This window comes from Leucopleurus acutus, assembly GCF_964270905.1.
Source record: "Leucopleurus acutus genome assembly, chromosome: 4".
NCBI lineage: Eukaryota > Metazoa > Chordata > Mammalia > Artiodactyla > Delphinidae > Leucopleurus > Leucopleurus acutus.
Genome location: NC_139146.1, coordinates 50,296,044 through 50,316,502, shown reverse-complemented (window position 1 = coordinate 50,316,502; position 20,459 = coordinate 50,296,044). Strand labels below are relative to the sequence as shown.

Genomic DNA, 20,459 nt, shown 5'->3' with positions numbered 1-20,459 from the left:
AGCAGGAGTAACAGGGGAATTCAGTGGTTGGACCATCAGAGGAGTCAGTTTTTTTGGCAGAAGAGATGCTTGGCCTGGCATCTGCAGGGAGCTCACTGGAACTCACCTGGATATCCTTTGTACTAAAGGAGCAAACTTGCAGTATCTACTGAAAATTTTAGCAGTTTATTTGTCCTTTTTGTTCAATATGTGTCATTTAACTGAGCCATTTTGGTGGAGGTCAAGGATGGCTCAAGAACCTGGAATGGGGTAAGTTTTGTGGTAAGACTCAGTCATAGGTAGTATTATAGGTATGGAGTGAAGCACAAGGGTGAGGTGAGGTTGACTTCTGTGCATACTACTTGATAATAACTATAATGAAACATAAAGTATAATAATTGTAGCTTACAGAGTATCCCTAAAATAATTTAGTAAAACTATACACTTGTTCAGTTTTCACTTGGCAACTGATATTTGTCATCATTTATTTATTTATTTTTAAAATATTTATCTTATTTTTTAAAATTTATTTTATTTTTGGCTGCACTGGGTCTTTGTTGCTGCATGCCGGCTTTCTCTAGTTGCGGCAAGCAGGGGCTACTCTTCATTGCAGTGTGCGGGCTTCTCATTGCAGCAGCTTCTCTTGCCAAAACTGACACATGGGCTCAGTAGTTGTGGCATGTGGGCTTCAATAACTGTGGCATGTGCAGAGCGCAGGCTCAGTAGTTGTGGCTCATGGGCTTAGTTACTCTGCGGCATGTGGCATCTTCCTGGACCAGGGATTGAACCCATGTCCCCTACATTGGCAGGTGGATTCTTAACCACTGCATCGTCAGGGAAGCCCATGTCATCATATATTTAAATACTTTCAAAAATGTCATTTTCCACGTGGTAGAAATATTAAAAATTTAAAATAAAACTGTTAGACCATGCTTTAAATTTTTCCAATAAAATTTAAGTACAATAATAATAATAAGTACTTATCACCATTCATTTAAAACACATGAACAACTTTACTTTTTTAAATAAAGTGGTAAATTTTATTTTATTTTTTTATTATTTTTTATTTTCTGGCTGTGCCACGTGGCATGCAGGATCTTGGTTCCCAGACCAGGGATCGAACCTGTGCCCCTGCAGTGGTAGCACAGAGTCTTAACCATTGGACCATCAGGGAAGTCCCATTAAAACACATGAACAGGGCTTCCCTGGTGGCGCAGTGGTTGAGAGTCCGCCTGCCGATGCAGGGGACACGGGTTCGTGCCCCGATCCGGAAAGATCCCACATGCCACGGAGCAGCTGGGCACGTGAGCCATGCCCGCTGAGCCTGCACGTCCGGAGCCTGTGCTCCGCAACGGGGGAGGCCACAACAGTGAGAAGCCCGTGTACTGCAAAAATAAAACCACATGAACAACTTTAAATAAAATAAAATTCTTTTTACTCTTCGAACTAGTATTTTTTAGTCTACTTTCTCTGAATAATTTTATCCCAATGTCATGTGTTTTGTGCTTGAAAGTCTTTATCGATCACCTGAACATACTTCTCTACAATAAACCATGTATATAAATTGAGATTTAATTTTTTAAATGTTTCCTGTAACCATAAGACTGTTAAGTGTTAAAATTATCTTCCACATTAAGTTACAGTAATTGTCTTAAGTACACCATTGATCAAAACAATATGTTATATTTCAAAAATGATCAATAATCATTAAGTATAAAAGTAATATTTTATTGGAAATTCATCTCTTAATGAGATAGATGTCTTTTTATTCTTTCATTGGCTCATATCTATGAATGGATATTACTTATTGCTAGAATCATATAGTTACTGCATAAATTCTGCTCCTATTTTTTTTATAGTTGTAAGCACTAAGAAATCATATTCACATAAATAAGGGGATGGGAATGGAAGGAGCAATGTTACTCAATTCTTTGATCTTCTTCAGAGATATATGCCAGAATTCACATAGTCATCTAGCATCATAAATTATTTTTAATCTATTAGCTGACAACTTAAATCCTCCTTAGTTTTGCTGAAAGTAAAGAATTAGAAACCACCTAGCTTTCAGAAAAAAATTTGTCACCTACTTATTAGATTCATACAGTTTTTCAGCATCTCCACCAGTATGTGTCCCTTTGTTTTGGTGTCATAGATTTTCATATGGGGTATTTTACCAGAGATAGACTCCAGGATTGGTGGGAGCTATGCCTTTCTATCTTAAACAAGAAGAAAAGAGGTTTTGTTTAAAGCAGGTGGAAAGTTTAAAAAATTGCATGATGTCTTTAACGTTCTCAAGGGGACTAATTTTATATAAGAGTACCTAAGGAAGTTGGGCACTCAGAACTCTTGGAAAGACTTCATACAACAGCAGGGGTACATGAAGCAGAAGTACCACAGACTGAAGCCCCTAGTGTAGCCCCTTACCATTAGCCTCATATCGTAACAGCCTGGCAAGAACATCTTCCACTTATTACTACCCGATTTATATATTCGTGTGTTATATGGAAATTAGTTACCTATGGGATATAGATATATGTATTGTAAAGGATAGATAGTAGTTAAGTATGTAAAAATAGACCAACATACTAAAATGTGTTATCAGGGAGAGATTATATTAGGGGGTAATAGCGTAAAGAAAGTCTATAAGGATGGTAACTGGTACATTTGATACAGTTCCACATCTGGGTATCTATCATTTTTATTTTTTTCTTTTTTGGCCACGCCGTGCAGCATGCAGGATTTTATTTCCCTGGCCAGGGATCAAGCACGTGCTCCTTGCAGTGGAAGTGCGGATTCTCCACCACTGGACTGCCAGGGAAGACCCTGGGTATCTATCTTAATAAAAGTATGCTAAACAAGGATAATATTTTTGCAAAACAAATATTTATTGCAATATTGTTTACAGTGGTGAATAAATGAAATCAACTTAAATGCTAGCTCATGATATACTGATTTAATAAATATGGCACAATAATTCAAGATATATTTTCCAGGTATTAAAATTATGCTTTATGAAGATTATGGAATAATCTCAACAAATATTTGCTATGTTAGGTAATTTATACAAATTAATTTGTTTATGCAAAATTCAATGTCAAATACAATAAAAACTAGGAGAAAAGCATGCATATGAGGAAAGACAAGGAAAATACATGAAGGTAATAATTATCTTGGATTTATATGTTTGTGTGTTTTTTTCCCCTTTTCCTCAAATAGAGGAAATGTGGTTATATTGAATTTTTGATTATATTTCTTCTTTGAAGTTGTGTATATATTAGATACATACAAGTATTATAAGTAACTATATATAAATATATAGTTATATAATTTATTATATTTATTTTATAATAAATGTACATATTTTATTAATTTTTAAAAGTAATAAATGAACGTAATAAAATGGCCAAGCAGATCAAAAAATTTTTAAACTTACAAAGTTAAAATATTTTTTAAAATTTTTGTCCAGTTTTATTGAGATATAATTGATACACAGCACTGTATAAATTTAAGATTACAACATAATGATTTGACTTACATATATTGTGAAATAATTACTACAATTAGTTTAGTTAACATCCATTATCTCCTATAGATACAAAAAAAAAGAAGATAAAAATTTAAAAAATGTTTTTCCTGTGATGAGAATTCTTAGGAGTTACTTTGTTCAACATTTTTTTTTAACTTATTTTATTTATTTATTTTTGGCTGAGTTGGGTCTTTGTTGCTGCACGCGGGCTTTCTCTAGTTGCAGCGAGTGGGGGCTACCCTTCGTTGCAGTGTGCGGGCTTCTCGTTGCGGTGGCTTCTCTTGTTGCAGAGCAGTGGGTCTAGGCACGTGGGCTTTTCAGTAGTTGTGGTATGCGGTCTTCAGTAGTTCTGGCTCTCAGGCTCTAGAGCACAGGCTTAGTACTTGTGGTGCACGAACTTAGTTGCTCTGCGGCATGTGGCATCTTCCCAGACCAGGGATTGAACCCATGTCCCCTGAATTGGCAGATGGTGGATTCTTAACCACTGTGCCACCAGGGAAGTCCCTCAACTTTCATATGTATGAGTATGCATATCTATATCTATATATCATACTACAGTGTTAAATACAGTTATCATGTTGTACATTACACCCCGAGTGCTTATTTATCTTATAAGTGGAAGTTAGTAACTTTTGACCATCTTCATCCAATTCCCCCTACTCTCTGCTTCTGGTAACCACAAATCTGATCTCTTTCTCTATGTCTGGGTTTGTTCATTTGCTTGGTTTTTTTGTTTGTTTAGATGCCACATATAAGTGAAATTATATTGTATTTATTTTTCTCTGACTTATTTCACTTAGTATAATGCTCTCAAGTTCCATCCACTTTGTTGCAAATAGGAGGATTTCCTTCTTTTTCATGGCTGAATAATATTTCAGAAATACTTTATCCATTCATCCATTGATGGACACTTAGCTTGATTCCATGTCCTGGCTATTGTAAATAGTGCTGCTATGAACATGGGGATGCAAATATCTCTCTCTTCAACATGGTGTTTTAGTTTCCTCTGGATATATTCCCAGAGGTGGAATTCCTGGATCTTATGGCAGTTCTATTTTTAATTTTTTGAGGAATCTCCATACTGTTTTTCATACTGATTTTACCAGTTTACAATCCCACCAACAGTAAACAAAGGTTTTCTTTTCTCCACATCCTCACCAGCATTTATCTCTTTTCTTTTTGATGCTAGTCATTATAACAGGCACGAGGTGATATCTCACTGTGATTTTGATTTGCATTTCTCTAATGATTAGTAAAAACTTACAAAAAAAATTATTTCAATTCAGCTTTCCAGGGCTTAACAACCATTGACTACTATTTGTATATACTTCTAGAAACTTTCTATGAAGATACACGAATGTCAATGCATATATACATAAATGAGAAGATGGTGATCACATGCTTTTACATAAATAAATTCAGTTTTGGGGCAAAATTCATTTTCTTACAACTGTAGAACTTATGGTAACTTGTTTCTGAAAGCCAACAAGATCATCTCTGATTTCAGGGAAAGCCTAAGCCCTTTTTTAAAGGCTTTCTACTTGTTAAGTCAGGACTGTCCAGGATAATTTCCCTTTTGATTAAATTCAACTTATTTAGGGTTTTAATTACATCTGCAAAATTCCTCTATAATTGTATTATAATGTAACCTATTCAAGGGAGTGGGATCCATTACCTTTGCCATATAATGTAACTTAATCATGAACATAACACCAGGGGGCAGAGATTATGGGGCCATTTTGGAACTCTGCTTACCATAGTATCTATAAGAGATGTTGGGGACAATAAACATAATGACTTGAAAGAAACACATGACAGGAATCCACAGTGTTCTAACCTCAGGTTGATACAGAGATAAATAAGCAACCAAACACACACACACACACACACACACACACACACACACTTACAATTAAACATGGGGTGATAAGTGCAAAAATAGAAGCATGTATAAGGCACCATGGTAGTTCAGAATAAGGAGCCCCCAGTTCTTTCTGGAAAGGGAAAAATCAGAGAAAGCTTCCTAGGAGACGTATTTCTTGAAGGATGAATAAGACTAATAAGATAAACAAATACAGAACAGATACACAAAGTGAGGAATGATGATCCACAGATAACTATCTTTGACATTTACGTAATAGTATATATATTTAAAATAGTTTGATATTTTATTCATTTTGGACTTTCGTATTTATTTTTTAAAATATTGCATTATAACATTACTTACCTTGATTACTGATTTTTTTTTTTTGGCGTCTTCTTAAATTTCACATCTGAGGCAAAAGCCTCACCCTCCTCAAACTAGTCCTATCCCTGAGCATCAAATAATAGAAATATGCAGGGAACTGCAATTTTTAAGGTATTGCTGAAGTACATGGAAAGAGTAGGAGAATTGAAGGGAGGGAAGCTAGAAAAACTGGCTGGGGTAAGATGATGAAAGGTCTTGTTTGTTCTCTGAAGATAATCTCCAAAGACTTTACCCTGTGGATCACAGGGATGAGTCATGTTTTGAAACTGGAGAGTGACCAGATGAGACTGTCGTTTAGAAAAGATGACACTGACAAAACCATGGAGGCTAGTTTGGAGACATTTGTTATTTTCTGTTAAAAGAGAACAATTAGGAGGCTACAGTAGTGGTCATCCGAGGTAAGTAATTATACTTACGTTATCCATAGTATTTGGCTCACTGAAAAGTATTTTAATTTGGGGATTCACTGGCAGAAACTGAGAATTTCTTTTTGCAGAGCATGTTAGATGGCTCTTTTGACTCTCTAAATGGTAGACCTTTCGCTAACGTGGTTTTTTTTTTATGGCAATCACATTTATGGCTGAAGCATTTCTGTAACTATATGCAGCTTATTTCACCTGAGAAATTTTTAAAAAAACATCCTTGTTGGAGTATAATTACTTTACAATGTTGTGTTAGTTGCTGCTGTATAACAAAGTGAATCAGCTATACGTATACATATATCCCCACATCCCCTCCCTCTTGCGTCTCCCTCCCATTTTCCCTATCTCACCCTGCTAGGTGGTCACAAAGCACCGAGCTGATCTCCCTGTGCTATGCGGCTGCTTCCCACTAGCCATCTATTTTACATTTGGTATTGTCTCTATGTCCATGCCACTCTCGTCACCTGAGAAATGTTTTTGCTAAGATACAATGTTCTTATATGTGATGCCAGAATTGAGTCTGAGCCTATAGTTTTTATTGCATTTATATGAAGCGATGTTATGTTGGGAGTTAGGCACATGAATTCTTACCATAAAGAATTGAACAATCCAGTTTTATAATTGCTTCAGGATCATCGATTGCCTATTTTGTCTCTGTTCAAAGTACCCAAAGGAAATCTTCCTACGGCCATTGAAGATATAGGAGTCTGCAGATGGAGACCATAACTATATAGTGTTGGCTGTGTATTGAATATACAACTAGTGAAAACTGATTCAAGGAAGGGAGCCAGGATTACAGTTGGATGCTTGATTGGAAGGGCTGATATAACAAAGAGGCCAATCTATAAAAGACTATTTTACATAGTAAAGTGGTGGCATTTTTTAAAAAAGTATTTACTGCCTTGAAATATTCTAAATATACACAACACAAATGCCAATAGGATCATATAGCCCTTTATATGTCAACTTTATTTAATATCTCTAATACCAGCCCCCATCCCACATCGTCATATTTTCAGAATTTTTTTCTTACAAACTACGTCATGACACCAGTCCCAGATTGTTTTCTTGTTTGTTGATAAAAATTGAAGACACCAGGAAGCTTTACTTAAATATTGGGGTTTTTCTTTTTCTTTTTCTTTATTTATTTGGCTGCACTGGGTTAGTTGCCACATGCGGGATCTTTAGTTGCAGCATGTGGGATCTAGTTCCCTGACCAGGGGTCAAACCTGGGCCCCCTGCATTGGGAGCATGGAGTCTTAGCCACTGGACCATCAGGGAAGTCCCAGGGTTTTCCTTTTTCAATTATAACAGGATTTAACTTTTTTACTGTTTCTTGTCACATAAAATAGCCATCAGTTAACTAGAAAATGCCATGATTGATTCTTGAAATTAGGGACAGAGGTTTTAATTTTAGGGTTAATTGGAAACTTTTGGAAACAAAAGTAAACTCCCAAAATCAAACCAAAAATTTTAACTTCCTTGGAGCTTGTAGTATATTTCACTGAACTGACGTGTTATAAAGTTTTGTGAATGCTCTGAGCATGCGAATAAAGAGATACAGTCCCAAAAGAAAATTGGCCAAAGATTTAAGCAGGATACTTCCATAGTTGGCACCATTTCAACAGCTCCAAAAATATCTTCCCGTCTCTAGAATGTACTCCATCCTTAAAATCCCACTACACATGACACGATTTTTTATTTCATAGCAGAATTTGAAAAAACAAGGTTGAAAACATAAATCTTCCTAATAGAGTTTACATTTTAATTAAATTTTTATTAAAGTAAAAATTACTGATAGCTGAGCTTTTCCTGGAAGACCACTGTGATAAGAGAAGAGTCCTGATATCCTGAATGGGAGGATACCTTTTTGGAGAGAAAGGAAGGGAATAGAAAAGGAGACATATCGGTCACAGTTCCATTTTACCTTTACCCATTGTACTTAACAACAAGCATAAAATCTAAATTTCAACTGAAAATGAAATAAGATGATTTGCTGAAAACTTCAAACAATACAAAAGTATATAAAGTGCAATGCTTACCCTCTACTGAGGATCGCCAGTTTCTTAGACCTCTCTCCAGAAGCAACTTGTTAGGAAATGTTGAAGTTTATTTCCCCAGAAATACTCGAATATACAAACATATATGCATATATGATATACTAGTATACATAGGGTGTATACATATGTGTGCATTGTGTGTGTGTGTCTTTATTCTCTTTAGTTACCTAAATGAAAATAGAAAATGCCTTACTTCTCCTAACAATGTGTCTTCAAGATTACTCCTTATCAGCCTACACAGACAAGCTCATTCTCTTTAGTATCTGCAAAGCTAGGGTTTCTCAATCTTGGCACTATGGATATTTGGGGCCAGATAGTTCTTTGATGTGGAGGCCAGTCATGTGAATTGTAGGATGTTAGCAGCATCTCTGGCCTAAACACACTAGTGACAGTAGCACCTTCCCAGTCATAAAACCCAAAACTATCTCCAGAAATTGCCAAATGTTCCTTGATGTGCAAAATTGCCCTTGGTTGAGAAATGTGGCTTTAGGTGCCCCTATTCTATAAATATGTACTCCCTTTTGATAAATATTTAGGTTGTTCTCAAGTTTTGAAATCACACAAAAAATGCTGCACTGAGCATTCCAAATTCATCGTCTCTGAGTACATGTATAAGCCTATCTGTAGAATAAATTCCTAGATGAATTCACGTGTCAAAGAGGATGGGTAATTTACATTTTTATGGATATTGCCAAATCGCCCTTCTTTTATACCTATTTTGCCTTAGAACTACTCTGTCAGAATTACTTGCTGATCTCTGGGTAGGGAAGAGGATGCTCAATAAATGTTTATATCAGATATTCAAAAGCTCTAAAGCAATGATAGCAGCAGTCAATTGCATTGACCAAGGCTATGTTGGAGAAGAAGATGACATGTCAAATTTTTACAGGAGCCTGGGAGAGGAGGAAAGCAGCCAATTAAGAGAGGATGAGAAAGCAAACATTTATCGCATGTCTTCTATGTGCAGGTGCTGTAATACGCACTTTACGTATGTTACCTCTAGGGTGTTAGGAATTATCATTATGGCCCCTGCAGGGATTGGCTTGGGTCTCTGGGAGTGGACCTAACCCAGGTGAGCAGGTTTAAGTACTAAACACTGCCAACATCAGTGCAAGTGCTGTGTCTCTTGTGCAGAGATAAGAACCAACTTCTCAACAGCCTGATGATAGACTGTTTCATAGCAGGTATATTTCATTGAAATAGTCCATTCCTCCAGCCCTTCCAAGAGTCCTATGATAGATGCTTATGCATCTTTTAATCCCCAAATCACAAACTAGTGACTAAAATGTTGGATTGGCCCACAGACATGGTTTGGTTGTCTCCTACGTTGTTATACAAAAATTGAGCCAACATTTAAAAATCAAGAGATGTTACAGAAAATCTTGAGTTCTGGTTTTTCTTTTTAAGGTGTAGAAACCTCCAACAGTGGGTAGGCATTCCACCTGGCAACAACAGGCATTAGATGAGTGAGTAGCAGATGCCTCTTAAGACACGACATTTGCTCTCCAGTTTATCCTAGTCTCCACCACTCCCTAATGCCTCCTTGACATAAAGGTGTAGGCTCAGCTGTTATTGAAACAATAACCCTGATATATATCTTCCAGTTGAGAAGCTCCTTGTTGTAAACATTCTTTAAATCACAGTGAAAGGAAAGTTAGAAGGGAGACACAAGCAACGAGAAAAATAGTAAAGAAGATAAGCCCAGATCAATGGTTCTCAAATCTGTCTGCACATTAGAATCATATTAAAAGGCTTTTAAAAATTATGCATGCCTGAATCTCACCTCCTCACCTTCATTGATTTGAGAAGAATCCTAAGCATCAGTAGCTTTAAAAGGTATTCAAGTGATACTAATGTAGAGAAAATAGATACATATCTTAGTCCTAAATTAGGTCACTGGGTAACCTGGCACCTATAAGTACTTCAGCTTTGGATTACCTATCCCAAGCCAATCACTTTAGCCACATTGCTTATACAGTTGTCACTTCGTAAACTAGTAAAGTTATATTCAAAGCAAAGCACACTTCAGGACATAATAGACACTAAGTAAACTTAAGTAATTTTTTACTCACCTTCAGCCTGTGTGGGTCACTGCTCCTATTTTCTCCCATTTTATCTGACTAACCCAGTCCATCTTATCTTCAGTGTACCATATTAATTCCTCTTTACTGTGCCCTTTCTTCCTCTCATTAACAATTCTGGTTTTCAAATGAAAAAACTGGATCTTAGCTCAGTCAACTTAGTGAAGATTATTCTCCTGGTAAAGGGCAGACTTAAGACTCAACTCGCCTTTTTCTGATTCCAAAAATCCATGCTCTTTCCAACCATACAAATTTGTTCCCCAGTACTGTTACTGTTCCTCTTATTTTTGAAAGCCCTCTGAATGGAAATAAAGCCTTTTATTTCACAATGAGAAAAGAAGTTTGAAAGAAAATGCCTCTGGAGGGGATAAAGTAATAAAATAAAACCGCACTGATGTAGAAATGACTAATTGTAGATCCTTTCATGAGAATTATTACAACATTATTTTTCACTGGTTCAAGAGTTTTTACATGCTCATTGGAAAAATATTTGGAAAATAGATAAAAAATAGAGGGAAGACATTTACTAGAGAATTACCCCTCTTGAAAACCACTCTTAATATTTCAATGTGGTTTTTTTCTCATCCATTTATCTCAAAATTGAGATCAAATGATAGATATAATTTTCTCTCCCAATTCATCACCTGGTGTTGTGTACTGACTATTTCACCAGTTCACTGAAAAGTCTTTGAGTCTTTGAAAGATTTCTAATGGTTGCAAAATATCTTGTGGTGAAGAGCCACTATAATTTATTTAACCAGTTTTAAGCAGAGAATGCTAGAGATGGATTTTGAAAGATGTGAGGGTATTTTATAAATGGACAGGGGAACACAGGGGCTTGTATGCTAGCTTTATGTCAATATGCATTGACCTGGTTTGCTTCCCAAGAACCACAGCCGTGACTGCCCTGTGCTCAGGGTTGATTATTTGACTTGGATTTGAACTGAATCCAAACTGGAGAGTTTAGATTATGATGGTCTTTCAAGGGAGAAAGGTCAACCTTAAAATAGAGAAAAAGGGAGGAAACAGAGTAAAGGGGGATTATTTTATTAAGTTGGAAATGCGTAGGTGTTTTCCTTTACTTTGAAAACAACTCTAAGAAGACAGCACTTTTTAACGAGTCACACATTGAGAAACAGAAAATGAATCTGGCATTTGAATATCTTACTTTTTTTAAAAGAATTTCTTTCTCTTTTTTAAATTAATTAAATTTATTGGCTACATTGTTTCTTCGTTGCTGTGTGTGGGCTTTCTCTAGTTGTGGCAAGCGGGGGCTACTCCGCCTTGCGGTGCGCGGGCTTCTCACTGCAGTGGCTTCTCTTGTTGCAGAGCATGGGCTCTAGGCACGCGGGCTTCAGTAGTTGTGGCACACGGGCTCAGTAGTTGTGGCTCGCAGGCTCTAGAGCGCAGGCTCAGTAGTCGTGGCGCATGGGATTAGCTGCTCCGCGGCATGTGGGATCTTCCCAGGCCAGGGCTCGAACCCGTGTCTCCTGTGTTGGCAGGCAGATTCTTAGCAACTGCGCCAACAGGGAAGCCTCTGAAAATCTTACTTGTTTGAATATCTTACTTGTTAAACTAGTACTGTCACTAATTGATTATGAGATTTTAAACTTTAACATTTAAGCATTATTCATTGGATATATATACTGTGCATAACACTAGACATTTAGGATATAATGATGGCCAAGAGAGACACATAATTCATCTTCTGGTTGACTTGGAAGATAAAATAACATTATTATGTAATGTGACTTTCTCATTTATAAAATAAAGGGATTTCTGTAGCCTCTTTCAGTAATAAACTATTATTTTCTCACCTCATTCATTAATTTAAGAAACATTTATGAAATGACTGCTGTGTTGCATGCATTTTGCTAGTTGTTGCTGATGCAAATTTACTTGCTCTTAAGGAACACACTGTGCAGTGAAAGTAGGTAATAGCAGCATAATTTACAATAAAGTGCAATGGCTTGCCATTATGGAAGTATGCACTGGGTGATTAGGGTCACACACCGGAAGTATCTGTTTTTCTGAGAGAGAATGGAAAGCCTGGGACAGTGTAGAAAAGGGGAAGAAAATGAGTTTTTATAACACAGGAGCGAAAGCATTCGTGCAGAGAATCTGGGAAGGGAAGTGTAGTATATACAGCACCACAAGAGTATGAGAGGACATTCTATACTCAGAAAATGATTGAAATATAAAGTGTGTTTATTAATCTATCCATTCTACAAACATTTATCGCACATATAGAGTGCTGGGGTACTGTGCTGAGCCAGGGGAATAAAATGCCGCTCAACAGCAATGTGGGTCCCGACTTCAGAGGGCTTCAAGCTGATTGGTGGAGACACAATACACACATAATCACACAGGTAAATATATAATTACAAGTGGTTACAAGGGCTATGAGGGAAAATCCTCAGAGCCACCCCAATAGGCTTAAGAAGTTTAAGAATCATCTTATGAGGGGGGTGCAAAACATTCAAATAGAAATAATATGTTTTCTATTTAAAAACATTCAAATAGAAATAATATGTCCAAAATATCTCTTAAAGAAGGTTGGACGTGGTGATTTGGTGGGATGTATAGTGTCATGTGGCTGAAGTATGCAGGACAAGGGGATTTGTTCATGGTGAATTTGAAGCAGAGACTTAGGCCAAGTCCCAAGGGTCATCTTGGGCCACGATGATAGGTACTTACTGAAGTCTTTGATTATGATTTACCTTTAATAATGTGGTCTTCAAGTCCTATATTATCTGGTCTCTACCTAGTCCCCACGTTTCTTCTTTGACTGTGTTTCTCCTCCTAAGTGAACCTCTGGAAATTTCTACCAGTTATTTCCTTTGTAGGAACTGCTCTCCCCCAATTCCCATGGTTATCATGATACTCCCAGCCTCAGCTCACACTCCCAGCCTCATCACATATGCTGACTTCTGGTGACTGGTTTTAGGAAACCACACAATCCAGGACAGACCAATCTAAGTACCCCTCTCTTCAAACCAGAGTATATGGGTCAAGGGTGTTTTCAATAAGTTTGTTCCTGAATCACTATTCTTTATTTAAAATTTCAAAGGATATGTGATAACTCACACCATGAGTTACACAAAGTGCTAGTTATACCATTAAAAATTTTTTTTTTACTAACAACTTGAGCAGAGAAATAGTACAGGATCTTCTGAGCCTTCATAATTGTGTCTGGAGTGTACCTGGAACAAATGGTATTTGCTGTAGACAAAAATGTCCAAGAGAAAAATGTCACCCACATCCACACCACACTGCATATTTATGGATTAGCCTAAAGGAGGGTGGAAAAGATCTGACATCTGTAAGTAAAAAATAATTTATCAGGGAATCTCTGGACCCAGGAGCAGGCAAAGGAAGTATGAATTCCATGGGTCAGGTTTGCACTCTGACATCTCTGGGAATAGCCTTGAGGAGTCTCTACATACTGGGGTCACCAATACTGATGACCTTGGCATTTTTCAGTAAACTGTCTCAGTCAAGTTCACTGTTAAACCTCAAGAAAAGAAGAGAGAGAAAATTTTTTTCCTCTTCACTTAATGAAAAGAGGCACAGGCCCATACCAGCACTTTACAGCAAAAGAGGGCATAGAAGACTCAGGAATTTTAGTAATTCAAGCACCAGTAACTTGCAAAACACATACATCATCCCATTAATGGAGATTATATTTCCTGGGGTGTTTGGGGTTATCTGATGGAGCGGTCATTCTAGAAGGAAACAAAAGCTTCTTATAAAGCATGTCTAGAGAAAATTTCTCCTCTAAGAAGGCTATTTTCTCAAACCAAGTGTGAAGAGGACGTATACTTGGCTATCCCAAATACAGAGTAGAAAGGGAACAGATGTTATAGTCAGACCACTTTCACACTTCCTAAGAAGTGGGATTTGCCATCTGTAATGCTGTCTTAAGGTGTATGCTTCTAAAGGGAGATTTTGAATTATTACTCCATGAATGAATGAAATGCTAATTTGGAGGGGATGATGAGGAGAGATGTTAAACAGGTATAGCACATAAAAAGCTCCAAATGAGTGTGTGGTTAATTAAGTTTAGTAAAATTGTGTTAAACATGTGCAGGACTTTTCAGAGCCTTTAATAAATAAATTTATGTTGTGAATCTCAAAAAAAGTATAACCATAACATGATTTCCAAAGTTTACTTACCTAAGGAAAGCTTTTATTTTTCTACTCAGTTTCTTGAAGTTCTAATTCTGAAAATAATACCACTAAATACTAATTGAGCATTTAATATGTTCTAGGAACTGCTGTAATTGGTTTACGCAAATTATTTAATACTCATGACATGTCTAAGATGTAGAATCTATTACTCCTCTCATTTTGCAGAGAGGAAAACTATGATTCTGCGTATTTAGCATCTTCCCCAAAGCACATTGCTTTTGTATGGAGATGCTTTGCTTTGAACCAAGGCAGTCTGACTCCAGAACTTTTGTTGTTAACCACCTGATCTTGCCACCCGTAGTTCCTTAGAATAGCATGAAGATAAGCTGGCAAAGAATATAGAACTCCCTAACAGTGCTTGCCTTCTATATGAATTGGTCTTTTATTACCTGGAGCTATGCTGTTTTAGAACATGTGATTTCCCTAAGAAATAGGGAAATAGGATTCATGACAATGAGTCATGTTTTAGAGGGATCCACCATTATTTCTACAAGGGAACTTACCAGACAATTTATTTTTAAAAGGCACCATCACAGAAAACCTTAGCCATGCTTTCCTGTTGTCCCTTACCTGGGGAGGTGGGTGGGTGGGTTTGTAATTAATTCCTTTTGAAAATGAATCTTTGGGGACTATACACACTTTTACAACAACACAAAATCAAGAATACACCTGGATTCTTCCTAGGCTTTCCATCAATTTTAGATCACACTCTAGACAGGACAACATTTGTCCTGAGATTCAGGAACTCTAGGAATTATTAAGTGGAATAAAAATCATACTAGAATCTCCCCAAAAGCCTATCATTGACCTTTCCCTGATTCTATATTAAAGTCCCTGGCTTATAGATAGTTACAAACTTCCTGACTCAATTGGCACTTAGTCCTGGGAGACTAAGGTGTTCTTTGTGCTACCTGGTGGGGTTACTTGGTTTGTATATCTGTCCCTTGTGATGTTTTTAATTGTATGGCACTGTAACCATTGATATAACTCATCCTGAACTTGGAAGAAGGTGGTGGGAGAAATCTGGGAGGAGAAGATCTTCTTGAGAATATTATTGTTGAGGGAGATATAATGGGTTCAGGTTAGGATTTCTCTTCATTCTTTCACTATACCACACTCTAGTTTTAATATTGGTAAAATCCTGAGAAGTAGATGCAATTCTGTTACGATAAGAAAAAGTTAATTTGCTACTACATTGCCAGGTGAGGAAAGCGGGCCTAATTTTAATCAGACACCCCCTGATGATCTAATATTAGATTTGGCATGCATAAACACAGCAGGGATTTCTGTACTTTATGATGCTGGACTCGTGTGAAAGGAGGCATGAACTTAGATGAGCTTTTTCTGGACACCCCTCACCCAAACCTCCAAGATATATTGACATCTAAGAAAACGCTTTGATTTAAAGATAGTTTTATATTTTACAAAGCAATTTTATGCATGATGACTTCATTGAATCTTCACAACCCTCTATGATGGTTATTATTATTTCCCTATTTTGTGAATGAGGAAAGAGTATGAGAGAAGTTAAATAACTTGCCCAAGTCACAAGTTAATAAACAAACGAACTTCAGACTTCAGAATTAGGTCCCTGTCTGGCACTCCTTTTCCTATACCTTCCATTAACTGTCCCAAGTTCACCAACATTCAGAGAAGTACAAACAAGAAAGCATCGTTTAAACCAGTAGAGACTCCACACTGACTATTGAATGACCACATGTATTTTTTATTATATATTCAAATATGAAAGGAGATACGTGATTTGCTCTTCTCAAATTTGCCTGGTGGATTGAAAATCCAATATGGTTTGCTTGTAGCAGAGTTTGAAAAGTTTCAGACCTTTCTATCTAACATTTCTACTACAAGTAAGCCATATTTTGTTAAAATGGAAAAAAGAAAATTTACGTACCAAGTTGTTTATTGATATTTATTTTTAATGATGACACAAAGTAAATATTTCCCAAAGACTATAGTGACTTAATGATAGACAAAGCAATGGAATATTATACAACCATTAAAATAACACTTATGAGATGCTTTTAATAATATGGAAAATTCTTTTTATGAAGACAAGAAGAAAAGCAGAATATACAAGTGTATATATTTGGGAAATAAACATACAAAGGAAACAGAAGGAAATAACTGGAATCTCATCAGTATTGGGAATGATGGAACTGTGAGTAATAACATATGTATTCTTTTTTCTGCTTCTATGCATTTTGAAGGTTTTCCAAAATGACCATTTTTTCTTTATAATTTAAAACCAAATTTTTAAAAGGTAAAAATGCATTTTAAAAAAATCAGGTGAAAGCATTTGGTGCACTAGTATGATATTTTGGCTAGCATTTTGTCCTGAAATCAGGGAACCTGACTGTGTTCAATTTGTAGGTTATGCTAACTGATCTCTAAAGGACCTTTCTGCATCTCTTTCCTATGATTATCAGACCAGAATGACTATTTACCATCTTTTGGCTAACCACATTCAAGTCTTCCTTCCTAAGAGCACCTTGATGTCCTTTCGGGGCAACTCTTCATTGTATATAGTCAGGGAGTGAGGTAGGGCTGCTTTTCCATTCTTTCTCCTCCTCTAGGTTACCCATATGCTGAGGCCTTGCGTTTTGACTTAGTAGCTCTAGAAGGCAGTGTTAGGTAAAGATCATTTGATTTCCAGCTGCTCAGACATTTCCTGCTATGGAACTACTGCTGTGTTTCCTCCTAATACTTTGGAGCTCTTTTGATGCCTGTTCACTTGTAAGCCTAGTTCTCCAGCCTTCTATCAGTTCTGTGACTTCCTTCTTATCATTCACTTCCATTGAATTGATCTAGAATCGGGTTCCATTGCTTTGAATCCAGAATGCTGACTAATACCCACACTGACAACCATTCTACAGGGTGAGTATCAGCAAATACTTTCCTTCAGGTCCATAAAAGTTAGGAAGAAAACATTTCAGCATCCAAATAAAATTAAAATAAAGACTAACTGCCGTAACATAACACCTCACCCAGAAGGACCTAGTGAAAACACCACAGGCCACAATATATCAATTCAAAACTTTAAAATGTTCTAATGTCGTAAACACATTTTAGGCTTGCATATGATCTGAGAACTGATTCTCAGAGTAGCCATGAGTGGGTGGGCTCAGAGAGATCAAAATGTCATTTTCCAATTTGGAGCAGAAGGCTGCAGTACATTGCAGGGTTCTTGATTATCTTATGCTCCTAGATACGTTTTTTTTTTTTTGTCTGGTTGTTAACGCTGGCTGTTCTTCAAGAATTTTGTTGAGAAGGACATAGACTTTGGCCAGTTTAAGCTCAATGTTCTGAAGATAACCTGCTAACGCTCCAATTCCTATGTAATTAAAATATTACTGGAGTGGTGCATTGGATTTGTCATAACTCTCTCGTGACAGCAGAGCCAAGCAGAAGACCCGAGACTGTTTCCTACAGTCTTTTACATAATAACATTCCCCAGGATAGACACTCAGCTCCTTCAAGCAGCTTTAACTCGATGAGGCAAGCGTTCTCTTAGAGGGTCCAGAAACCAAAGCAGCTTTTAAAACAGGAAGCTGACACAATTGGCTTTGAGTTCTGTTCTAAAGAGACATTTTGTCAGCTTTGGTTCTATTTGCTTAGCTAGTGGGTTAACCAGGATAAAAAGTTTGACTTGCAAATAGATTTCCTCAAAAGAATACAAACAAAGCCACCATCCCTTCAAAAATAGCAGAGAGGCAGGAGGCTCCTGGTTGTGATGGGGCCTGGAGAGCTTGCGTTTGTTTCCCCCTGTATAGATTATTAGTCTCGCTCCCTCCCTCCATCCCTCCTCCTTTCCCAGCTTACCTGGGGTGAGGAGGGCAGGAGGTGCTGCCAGGTCTCCTGAAGTGGTGAGAGCAGGAGGATGACACAGCATTTTTAGGACTCTGGAAAATCAAGAGCCTCTGCTTCCGTTTTAGATCTGAAGTAATGCCTTCTGTGTTTCCACTTATAATGCTGTCTAGTCCCAGACATAAAACCTTTCCTCCTAATTTCTTCCCAGCCATGCCAATTCTCTCCTCCAAAGCCTGAGTGGTGTTTCCTCATCCCTTTTGTCAGCTGAAGACTTTATTACTGAACTTCAGCGGTCTTAAGGTGAGCTCAACCTGCCTTTCTGCACCTTCCTTTGCCCTCAGCTGGCTAGTACTGCTTCAGGCACTAATTCTCTTCCCTGCCCTCATTCTCTTGCCTTCAGACACCCTTTTGCTTAGGTGCCCTTTCTGGTTCTACTCACTAAAGTTAAACCTTTCTCATGTCCTCTTTTTTTTTGCATCAATTCTTTGTTTTTACTCTCCTTCCTAGGGACCAGGTATTATAAGCACTGAAATACAACAGTGATGTAGAAACACATGGTCCCTGTTCTCAGAGCTTACCATTTAGTAGAGAAACAGAAAATGAATTACAGTGCATAGAGTAAGTGGTGGGTGAAGACGAGCGCTATGGGGATAATGTCATGGCTCCTCCCATTACACTGTTGGGATGGGTGGATGTCTTCCTTGATAAAGTAAGAGCTAAATGTGCAGGGAGATTAAGTAGGAGTCAGCTAGGTGAAGTAGGTAAGTCTAACAAACCAAGGAAACAGGTTTTTTTGTTCTTATTTTTGTCAATTTTGTAGTTAATGCATACATACCGTGAACTTTTTGGAAAACAGAAAATGATAAAGAAGGAAGGAAAACACTTATCTTAAGTCCTTATCCATCAGATATGAACCCTGAACATTATGGCACCTTTTCTTCTTATCTTGGGTGTGGGTGTGGTGAGGAATGAGGAAGTAATGAAGAAATGAGCTAGATTTTGTATTTTTCAAATTATTTACTGAATATACAATTATGAATACTGCTTTTTTTTTCACTTAAAATTGTACTGTAAACTTTGTTTCGCTCCATTAAAGCTTTCAAAAACATCATTTAAATGGCTCATTTACTCTTTCTACATGAGTCCCTCCCGGTTCCTCTCCCTCCTGTGGTCACACCAGTAATCTCTCTTGTTCATGCCTCCAAACCGGACTTGCCTTCTTAGCACTCCCTGGGAATTGATAATATTGGTCACACTTGTAATCCCCATTGTTCGTGTGAATTTAGAATGGCCCAGTGCCCCCAAAATGGTTAGATCAAAGGTGCCTAAACCTAGAGCGTTCCAGGCTCTTCACTGCCTTTAGGACTCTCTTCTGTGTGTGGTCACTAAGTGTTTCTGACTAATCTATCAGTTGATGTTCCTTTAAAACATAAACAAGAATCCAAAGCCAACACACCTTGGCTAAATCTACTCCGAACCTTATTTTACTCCTTTCATTGGGCAACATCTCAGTCTGTCACACTGTGAATTATTGATTTTGTCAGTCATCATTTATCCTGGAACTTTCCCTTTAATTGGGGTTAAGGAAGGGGTTAGGACATCATGTGCCAGATATTGATAGCTTCCCTTGCTGAGATAGTTAATTCATAGGCAATTGCTCTGCAAATACCTGCAAGGAAGTCACCATTATCACATCTGTATTTCCCCCTGTCATTATTATTATCACCATTGTCAATGTTGTCATTATTATTGATACCGTTCACAGTATGCTCCCTATATGCCAGTCATTGTGCTTAGTGAGTTACTCATGTTATTGAAATTTCAAAATAACCACCTGAGATAAGTGGTATTTGCATACTTATTTCCAAGAATTAAGAAAAAAAATAGCTAGTAAATGGCTGAGCTAATGATTGAACCAGATTTATCTGATTCTGGAGTGTGGTGTGTGACCTTAGGAGAGAAGGAACATGAGAAGGGGTGTGTGTGTGTGTGAGGCAAGTGTGTGTGTGTTTGAGAAAGAGAAAAGGCAGAGAGAAGGAAACTGGGAGAAGCATAGTTAGAAAAGAGAAAGACTGGAGAATATCGTCACATTCAGTGTATTTGAGAGAGCTCATTAGCCTTTATGTT

The 20,459-nt window shown here is 37.3% G+C and overlaps 1 long non-coding RNA gene across 1 annotated transcript in view; it reads left to right on the top strand.

Annotated features, from left to right (window-relative positions):
• The first annotated feature begins 6,017 nt into the window (after positions 1 to 6,017).
• LOC309961418 overlaps positions 6,018 to 20,459 on the top strand; it is a 33,274-nt gene continuing 18,832 nt past the window's right edge. The window contains exons 1-2 of the long non-coding RNA XR_014326182.1: positions 6,018 to 6,151; positions 16,577 to 16,683. This is a non-coding gene — a long non-coding RNA (uncharacterized lncRNA). The remainder of the gene's footprint in view (positions 6,152 to 16,576; positions 16,684 to 20,459) is intronic.